This window comes from Giraffa tippelskirchi, chromosome 12 (genome assembly GCF_054371585.1).
Source record: "Giraffa tippelskirchi isolate mGirTip1 chromosome 12, T2T-mGirTip1v1.2.pri, whole genome shotgun sequence".
In the NCBI taxonomy this organism is placed as follows: domain Eukaryota; kingdom Metazoa; phylum Chordata; class Mammalia; order Artiodactyla; family Giraffidae; genus Giraffa; species Giraffa tippelskirchi.
This window is the reverse complement of record NC_137286.1, coordinates 8068561-8078411: the sequence shown is the minus strand read 5'-3', so window position 1 is coordinate 8078411 and position 9851 is coordinate 8068561. Positions and strand designations below refer to the sequence as shown.

The 9851-nt window shown below is 46.1% G+C and overlaps 1 long non-coding RNA gene across 1 annotated transcript; it reads right to left on the bottom strand.

The window, feature by feature from the left end:
- Window positions 1–1507: 1507 nt before the first annotated feature.
- LOC145529181 (uncharacterized) lies at window positions 1508–6829 on the bottom strand. Its single transcript, XR_014070989.1, has 2 exons — window positions 6736–6829; window positions 1508–4470 (listed from the first exon to the last, which is right to left on the bottom strand). It is a non-coding gene; the product is annotated as an uncharacterized LOC145529181 (long non-coding RNA).
- Between the last annotated feature and the right edge of the window lie 3022 nt (window positions 6830–9851).

The following is a 9851-nucleotide window of genomic DNA, read 5'->3' as shown; positions in this document are numbered from 1 at the left end:
TCTAAGCCTCAACTTGGTCATCTCTAAAACGGGGCGAATAGTATCTCATTTGTAGGGATTTAAGGAAGCCCCTGATACATTGTCATGTAATCAGCATTCAGGAAAAGTTAGCTCGTACTATAGTTTCTAGTGTTATTAATGTTATGGTCTTCCATTTTGAAATGGAAAATGCCTGAAAATGTTATTTTCTTTCTCTTCTCTCTACTATTTAAAAGTGAATCAAAGTCTGTATTCCTTGACCTAAGTTTTAAATTTGGATGTAGTCAGTTATCAAAGATCTATTATCAACCTATTATAGTCTAACCTTTAGGATAATCATATCCCAAATGAGCTTATGCCAGTCCACTCCTCAGTTACTTTCAGTGATTCAGTAGCTAACTTCCACAGTGTGCCAGGTGTATCTGTTAGACCTGGCACTCAGAGATGAAGGAGTGAGCTGAGGGCTGGACCAGGGAAGGTCAAGCCTGCCTGGGATGGCGGGGGAGGGGAGCGTCAACTTAGCCCTCCCAAGCGGGGGCCCTACTTTCTCTAAGTTCTTTTTTATTAGCCTGTTGCCTGGTGTGTTTGAAAACACAAGACTCACCCATTCCAAATTACTTTCTCTCTTATCTCCACTGTTTCTATACTGAAGACCCCAGAGAGAAGGGAGAGAGTGACGAGACATGAGTAGCAGGGAATGAGGTATAGGTGAGGGTGCTTATTGTCCTTCTCTGAGCAGGATGACTGGCTGACAGTCTTGTCTCATGGGAGCCTCATGACAGGAGAGAAACAGCAGAGGGCCTTCAGGGACATGCGGGAAAGCTGGCCTTTGTGGGATCCTGCAAAAGCGCACTTTGTTCTAAGAGCTGTAGAAGAGAGGAGGCACCCTCAACACTGACGCTTCCCATAATATATACAATAAAAATCAAAGTAACGAGCATTATCAAGCTCCCACTATGAGACCCTGTGTTCTCAACTCTTTACACTTTGTCTCGGTTGTCTCTTAAATCTTGTAAATTCTGTACTGTTATTGTGCCCATTTCACAGATGGCGAAATTGATTCTTTGTGAGGCTGAGTTAAGCTTGGAAGCGACAGAGCCAGGATCTGAACCTCAACATTCCAACTGAAGAACCTGCAGCCCCCTCCTCTCCCCAGACTCTGGATGTTAGGGTTTCCCTGGTTGGAGTTAGAGCTCCATGGATCAGGCCACAGTTGGGGTGCACACCACAGAACAGTTTGTGTAAGACACAGCTTTAAGAACCTCTAAGACACAAGAGATTCTTAAAGCCCACTTGCTAAGAGGGAAGAACACAAGTGTGTTCTTCCTTTCATCTTAGGACAGGTTTACAAAGACTTCTTCTTTCATTGCCTTTCGGTGTTTGGTGTTTGGTCACATGCTAAGGTCTACACAGTGGGAGAAAGCGGGAGTAGGGGAGACAGTCTAAATCTCTGGAAATTTTCCTGCTGCTCAAGTCTGGAAGTATTCTCAGGGGCAGCATTTGAACTAACAATTTTTCACAACCGCAGTGAACTAACAGACATTTATAGATGTGAATCTTTATACCCAGCAGATAAAAATACAGACAAAAATGATAAACATAGATTTATAGACTAAGAGATGTGGATTGCATCAGATAAAAAGCACTTAAGTGCTTCCGGAGATAAAGAGGGACAGTGTGATCAGGAAATATTCCACAGGTGGCAGGGCATTTGAGTTAGGGTTTGGAGGGGTGAATAGAAGTTTGCCAAGCAGAGAATGTGGCAGGAGGAACACCCTCCATGCTGGCAGAATGTCCTAAGCTGATGCTGCAGTGTGTTCTCTAATGCACCAAGATACTACATTGTTTTATTCTTTTTAATGAAGTACTTTCATAACGGGCTTCCCAGGTGGTGCTGGTGGTAAAGAACCCACATGCCAATGCAGGAGACATAAGAGATGCAGGGTTCGATCCCTGGGTCAGAAAGATCCCTTGGAGGAGGGCATGGCAACCCATTCCAGTGTTCTTGTCTGGAGAATATTGTGGACAGAGGAGCCTGGTGGACTATAGTCCATAGGGTCCCAAAGAGTCAGAAATGACTGAAGCAACTTAGCATGCACGCACTTTATAAAACAGCCTGTGGAAGTTAAAGTGAGTGCTCTGAAAATCCAAAATATTTCTCTCCTTGAGTTCTCTATTTGGTCCTTGAAACAGAATCTCTTTTTAGCAATATGAAGAAGCCAATTCTAATTGATCTAGAATTTCCCAACTGCAGATGGGGAATGAAGATTAAAAAGTGGAAAACAAAGTTTGAAGAAATCAGGCATCTTTAGCACTGCATTTTCCCAAAGGTCTGGCATGTGAGGGTTTATTTTCCAGCACTGAGGCCACACCGTGTGTGAACATCCGAGGCTCCATATTTAGTATGCAAAGGCAGCTGTGCAGGCTGCTGGGAGTGTGGGCTGGCTAGAAACACTGTAGCTGTAGCGCGAGTTTCTGAGGCTTTAGACCCTCCGTCCTGCTTATCGTAGGCCCTGGATGTGCTGGGAAGAGTGCCTTGCGAAGGAAAGTGGCCTCCATGCTCAGTAACACTGGAGAAGATGCTGACTTTCAGACTTGCCCACAGAACTCTCCAGAACATTTTTTAGGTCCAAGTGAGAAGAAGCCCTGTTTTCACTGTTGGTGTCTGTGACTGGCATTTCCGGCGACTACAGCTTAGCACAAGGGATGTTCTGAATCTAGCTTCTGGGCTCCGTCCTACCAGCAGACCCAGACCTGCCCTGGATCACTTCTGCGTCTCGTCTTTCCTTCCTAGCACTGAGTGGAAGGCGCTAGAAGACCTGTGTTAAGAGGTTTATCGACACTTGCCCAGGTGACCAGGGGAGGGCTGCATGGATGGAAGGGCGGATCCACGTGAATTTCCACTTCTGACTGAAAAACTACACCTTCTGGGGATGTTCAAAATCTGAGGGTGAGGCTCTGGTTTCCCCTGGTTACCTGGAGCGTCTCCAGGCCGGCCTGAAAGGTGCTTCAAGCCAAATGATCGTGGCAGCACTCAGCGTTTGCACCAGGACTGCCAGATCACACGGTGCTGGGTCAGCTGCTGGGCACCAGAGGCCTCGGTGTCTCCAGGGGGTGGAGCGTGAACACAGGGGCCCATCTCAGCATGCCTGGGCTCAGGGGACTCACACTCTCGCTGCTTCCTAGGGGGCTCACAGAGGAGCCCTTTATCTGACCTCCCCAAAGAGGGTCCAGGCAGACCTGGGGCTTCTCTGTGATTATCCAAGAGACGCGGCTGCAGAAATCTCATCGCCGCTCTCGTGTTCCTCATGGGTGACCTTGTATCAGCTCAGCCTCAGGCTGGTCCGCATTTGTCTCCTCTGCCTGCATTGGTCCCCTGGAGTCCTGGCTGCCCTGGGGCTGAGCCTGGGGGAATCATAGCCCACTTATAGAAAATAGACCCCCAAGCTCAGACCCCTGATACCAGCAGGGACAGGGTAGGTGGTACTGGTACAGAAATAAAGTGGATGTTGAAAACATCCAGTGTGTCTGGTGTGTGAAAACAGGTCCGGCTGGTGTCTCTGGGGAATCGCTCTCTGTGATCTTACTCTGCTTTCCTAGCACAGCTGGGCTGCTCAGCACCCTCACGTGGGCTGGTCCCTGGTCCGGAATCCTTTCTCCACCTCGTTCTCCACCCTGGACCCTTCTGATAGCCCATGGCCCTACCTCATGGAACCCCGTGTGACTTAAGGCAAGGCTCCTCTTGCTGAAAAGGTCAGCAAATTCCAGAAGACTTCTGTCCACATACTAGGCTTCTCTCCCACTTCAGATCTACTCAAAAAGCAACCAAAGGTCCTCTGAATAGGCATAGACCCATGAGGGCCCGGGAGATGGGGGGACGGAGAACAGCACCACATGTGGGATTGGAAGAGCAGGTCGGCGCGTGGTGACATTTGTTACAAATCTGCTAGTGGTTGGTAGGAAGAGCCAAGAGCAGCCTGGTGTAGAAGGTGGGTTCCCTGGAGACTTCGGGACTTCCTACCTCTGAAAGGGAAGGGTGATAAGAAACTGAAAAGAGTCTGGTGGAGGATGGAGGAAGGACTTCAGAAGTGGACAGAGGTGCTTTCTGTCTTTTTTTTTTTTTTCAATTCTTTTGGCTGTGCTGAGTCTTCATGGCTATGCGCTGGCTTTCTCTAGTTGCTGTGAGCATGGGGTACTCTGGTTGCGATTCTTGGGCTTCTCAATGCGGTGGCTTCTCCTGTTGCAGAGCATGGACTCTAGGCACATGGGCTTCAGTAGTTGCAGCATGCAGGCCCTAGACTACAGGCTCAGTAGTTGTAGCATACGGGCTTAGGTGCTCCACAGCACGTGAAATCTTCCCAGACTAGGGATCAAACCCATGTCCCCTGCACTGGTAGACGGATTCTTATCCAAAGCACCCACGGGGAAGTCCCTCTGTGGTCTTTGAGAAACATGAGCAGAGCATCCATAGGTCAGAGGACCAAGAAGACACTGTGAAGAAAAAGGGTAAGTGAGTGAGATTTTCCATACAAAGGACAAGAGCCCAGTCTTCTCTGCAGCAGGACCCCGGACTCTGCCTGCACTCCGGGTGGGAGTTTGGAGGACCGTTTTCTGGGAAACCTGACCAGCCCCCAAGAGACCTGAAGGTACTGATGTTGGGGATTTCCTGAGGGAATTTGCCAGCCAGGCACGCAGGAGCAGAGCTTTCAGCAGAAGCTGCGGCACGGCTTTTCAGAGTGAGTACCCAGCAGGCCTTTGAGGCAGGAATGGGATGTGAAAAATGGCCAGCCAAGAAAGGGCCTGATGTGAAAGGCAGATGCTGTTGATGTCAGAACTTGTGCCTCTGACCCTGTGGACTTGGCGTGTATGGAGCTAGTGCACCTGGATCCCAAGGGCAATGTTCCCTCCAGGGATGCAGGGAGGCCCCCACCCAGCTGGCAGCCATGACAACTAGCTGGTCACTTTCAGACCTTCACTCAGAAGGCCAGGGGTGGGTGCTTTTCCAAACGTCGACCGCTACAAAAGTTCTCTGTTTGCTTTTGATTACAGAAAGCGTACACAGACAATAAAAATCTCTCCAAAGCCCACCAGTGTTGACATTTTAGTGGATTACTTGTCAATATGTTTTCTGTCAAGTCTATTTTTCTTAACCCAAATGTGAATCATAATTTATTTGCTACCATAGAAATGCTCTCGATTAGTAATAGATCATTAATTCTTTCTAGAGCTATTAGCTATTCTTCTACAATTTGGCTTTTTTTTTTTAATGGCAGTATGTTGCTTTATTATATGAGTGAGCTCTGATACAATTGTATAGTAGTTTCTCAAGTAGCATAAATAAATATAGGCTTAATGCTACAGATTTGGAAAATGTTTGTTGTTCAATCATTAAGTCATGTCTGACTCTTTGCAATCCCGTGGAATGTGGCCTGCCAGGCTCCTCTTTTCATGGGTTTCACCTGGCAAGAATACTGGAGTGGGTTGCCATTTCCTTCTCCAGGGGATCTTCTAGGGTCAGGGATCGAACCAGCATGCCCTACATTGGCAGGCAGATTCTTTACCGCTGAGCGACTAGGGAAGCCCCTGGAAAACATAGACAATCACACACAAAAAAGTAATTTATAGGCTTACTATCCAGTGACCTTGGCTAATATTTTGGTATTTTGAAAAACAAGTAGCTTTTCAAAGATTATATGCTATTGTATATACAGTTACGTATGGATGTAAGAGTTGGACCATAAAGAAGGCTGAATGTTGAAGAATTGATGTTTTTGAACTGTGGTGTTGGAGAAGACTCTTGAGAGTCCCTTGGACTGCAAGGAGATCAAATTAGTCCATCCTAAAGGAAATCAGTCCTGAATATTCATTGGAAGGACTGATGTTGAAGCTGAAACGCCAATACTTTGGCCACCTGATGTGAAGAGCCAACTCATTAGAAAAGACCCTGATCCTGGGAAAGATTGAAGGTGGGAGAAGGGGATGACAGAGGACGAGATGGTTGGATGGCATCACCGACTCAATGGACATGAGTTTGAGCAAGCTCCAGGAGATGGTGAAGAACAGGGAAGCCTGGTGTACTGCAGTCCATGGGGTCGTAAGGAGTTGGAGACGACTGAGCAATTGAACAAGAACAACAATAGCCTTTAAACTAATATATCATAGACATTTCCCTATAAAATAAGCTCTTTCATAAAGTGATTTTAATGGCTGCATAGTATTGCACATTACAGCTGTACATAATTTATCAGCCATTGCACATCCTGCAATGAAACAGATTCCAAAATATCACTATAATTGGGACCTCCCTGGTGGTCCTGTGGTTAAGACTCCATGATCCCACTGCTGGGGGTACCAGTTTGATCCCTGGTTGGGAAACTTAAATCACACGTATTGTGGCACACAGGCAAAAAAAAATTCACTATTATAAATTATGCCATTATAGACATCATCAAATATATATATTATGTTTCTAAATATATATCTTAAGTTTCTATAAATTTCTAGTAGTAGGATAAATTGCTATAATGGAAATTTTTTGGGTGGGAAGGATATTCTTATTTTAGTTTTTACAGCTGCTGTAATGAATTATCATAATTTTAATGCCTGAAAACAACATAAACTTATAGTTAAGAAGATCAAATGTTTAAAATAGATTGTATTGGGCTGAAATCAGGGTGTAGAGGGCTATGTCTCTGCTGGAGGTTCTAGGAGGGAATTCACTTTCCTGCCTTTTTAGCTTCTTCTAGAGACTGCTACCTTCTTCCAAGTCATCAGTGACTGTCCTCAGTGACCTGTCCTCAGACACTGATCCTTAGTCACCTGCTTCCACATCTAAAGACCTTGTGATTACATTTGTTATTTTTCAGTTGCTAGGTTGTGTCCGACTCTTTGTGACCTCATGGATTGCAGCACACCAGGCTTCCCTGTTCTTCACTACCGGAATTTGCTCAGACTCATGTCCATCGAGTGGGTGATGCCATCCAACTATTTCATCTTCTGTTGTCCCCTTCTCCTTTTGCCTTCAATCCTTCCCACCATCACGGTCTTTTCCAGTGAGTTCATTCTTCACATCAGGTGGCCAAATCATTGTAGCTTCAGCTTCAGCATCCCTCCTTCCAATGAATATTAAGGGTTGATTTCCTTTAGTGATTACATTGGGCTCACCCAATGGGCTAATCCAGAATGGCTCCTTTTATTAAGGTCAGCTATTTAGCAACCTTAATTCCTCTTTTTGAATAATATAACATATTCACGATTCTGGAGATTAGAATGTAGGCCATCTTTTGATGGCTATTATTCTGTGTACCACAGGCATGAACATAAAAATGAAGGTTTTAGTAAAAAGTGGCCTTCAAGAATCATGTGAGTATTTACAATCTCCCTAGTAGCGTGCATAATTATTTATGTTCCCCCGTATACACCAATATTGAGCGTTATTATAAAAAATCATTGCCACTTTGAACAGCTGAAACATCATATCTTATTGCTTTGTTAACTCTTATTTTTTTTTGATTACATGATACATAGTTTTTCCCCAAAAGATTATCAGTCATTAGATTTCTCCTTTTGTAAACTGCCTGTTCATGTCATTGCCTCATTTTTCATGTGTGTGGAGAGTGGGTCATCATCTTTTATAAAAGCTCTTTTTCCATTAAAGCTCTTAACTCTTTGTTTATATCTTTGTCAAGTACATTTTGTCCTGGTTTGAGATTACTTTTTAATCTTATTCTTGTATTTGATATCCAGAATCTTAAAAAATTTTCCCTGTAGATTATATTAGTATTTTCTCCTACAGTTTCTTTCTTGGTTTTATGGATAGTAAAATAATAATAATAATAATGGTTGCTAAGGTTTTCCTTGCCTCTGGTTACATAAATATTTACCAACGTTTTTGCAGCTTTCTATTTATACCTTTTAGAAGTTATTTTAGTTATAGCAGGAAGTGAACCATCTTCCCACTTGTCCCTTTTCCAATTACTCTGATTGAGACTCTTGATGTTCAACCCTCTGTAGCACCTGATTTGGGTATACAGCCTTGTAATTTTTTTTTTTTTAATCACAAAGGTGAAGTGTCTGCTGCCAAGATTATTGCCATTTTAACACAGGTGTTGCTATCCTCCGGGTTTCCGGGGCCAAGAAGTGTAATCCACACGATAGAAATTGAGCACAGCCATCCAGATACACCGGGAGTGAGAGGAGATCCACGGCTCCGGTGCCAGCCTTGCGAGGCCATGGGCTACTGTGGGACCATTAAGCTCTTACTGGAAGCTGCCAGTTGCTTATTTCCAAGTTCTACCCTTGTGGGGACAGCTGGGAGAGCCAGCCTTGTCTTTGTGAGCCTGTGCGGTGTGTGATCCTGAAGAAGCCCTTATACCTGGAACACACAATGCAGAAACAAGGGCGGGATGCTCTTGCCCACTATCGCTGCCTTTAGTACCCACCGCGTCCACGCTGCTTTTGTTCGGAGTATGGCAGAACCAAAGACAGAAAGAGAGGAGCTTTGTTTGCTCACCTGGTGCCTGGCGTGCCCGATGCTGCTCCCAGCTGTCCCTCCGTAGCCCTGGCTACCGTGCCTGGTGCTGCAACCCTGTGCCCAGACAAGATGCTTTCACGAAGGCTGGGACTCCTCCTTTGTTCACATATCCATTCTGTAAAATTTCATAGGCAGAGGAATCATGGAGAATAAGATGGAGAAGACTCGTGGCTACAGGTCCTTTAGGAAATTGAGAGGAGAAAATAGAGACCAAAAATAGAAATAAGTTGGGGACTTCCCTGGTGGTCCGGGGGTTAAAGAATCTACCTGCCAATGCAGAGGACACAGGTGCATCCCCGATCCAGGAAGATGCCAGCGGCCATGGGGCAACGAAGCCCGTGAGCCACAGCTACTGAGCCTGAGAGCCCGAGAGCGCATGCTCTGCAACAAGAGCAACCACGGCAATGAGGAGCCCGGGCGGGCACTGCAACTAGGGAGGAGCCCACACAGCAAAGACCCAGCACAGCCAAGAGAAGAAATAAATATATATTTTTTTTTATAAAAAGAAATAAGCCAGAGAACAGTGGCATATTGTGATGAATGTGTTGGAGAATTCAAGCACAAGGTTTGAATGGAGAAGCAGAGGTTGGAGAGAACCTTCTTCCGGCGGCAGCTGCGGGAAAACCTTTATCCTTCGTTTTCTGCTCCCGCCCAGCTGGTACCCAGGAACGATGGCAACCTCTGAGGATCCTCAGACCCAGCCAGACCTCTCCTTTCTGGCCTCTGCCTGGAATGTTTTTCCCAGGGTCTAGACCTGGCTGCTTCCAGGTTGCAGCTCAGTCTGTCTGTGCACCCATGTTCAGGGTGTCTGACTCTTTGAGACCCCATGCGCTACAGCCCATCAGGCTTCCCTGTCCGTGGAATTATTCAGGCAACAATACTGGAGTGGGTTGCCATTTCCTCCTCCAGGGGATCTTCCCAATGCAGATTTTGAACCCCAGTCTCCTGTGTCTCCTGCATTGGCAGGTGGATCCTTTACTTACCGCTGAGCCACCTGGGAGGCCTCAGTTCAAATGTTAATGGAGCAGGACACCTCTGTGACAGCGCCCCCTGCAGGAAGCTGCTCCACTGTCTACTGAGGGAGAGAATTCCTCTCCAGGGCATCATTCAGTTCAGTTCAGTCCCTCAGTCGTGTCCAACTCTTTGCGACCCCATGAACCACAGCACACCAGGCCTCCCTGTCCATCACTAACTCCTGGAGCTTGTTCAAACTCATGTCCATTGAGTCGGTGATGCCATCCAACCATCTCATCCTCTGTGGTCCCCTTCTCTTCCTGCCTTCAATCTTTCCCAGCTTCAAGGTCTTTCCCAATGAGTCAGTTGTTCGCATCAGGTGGCC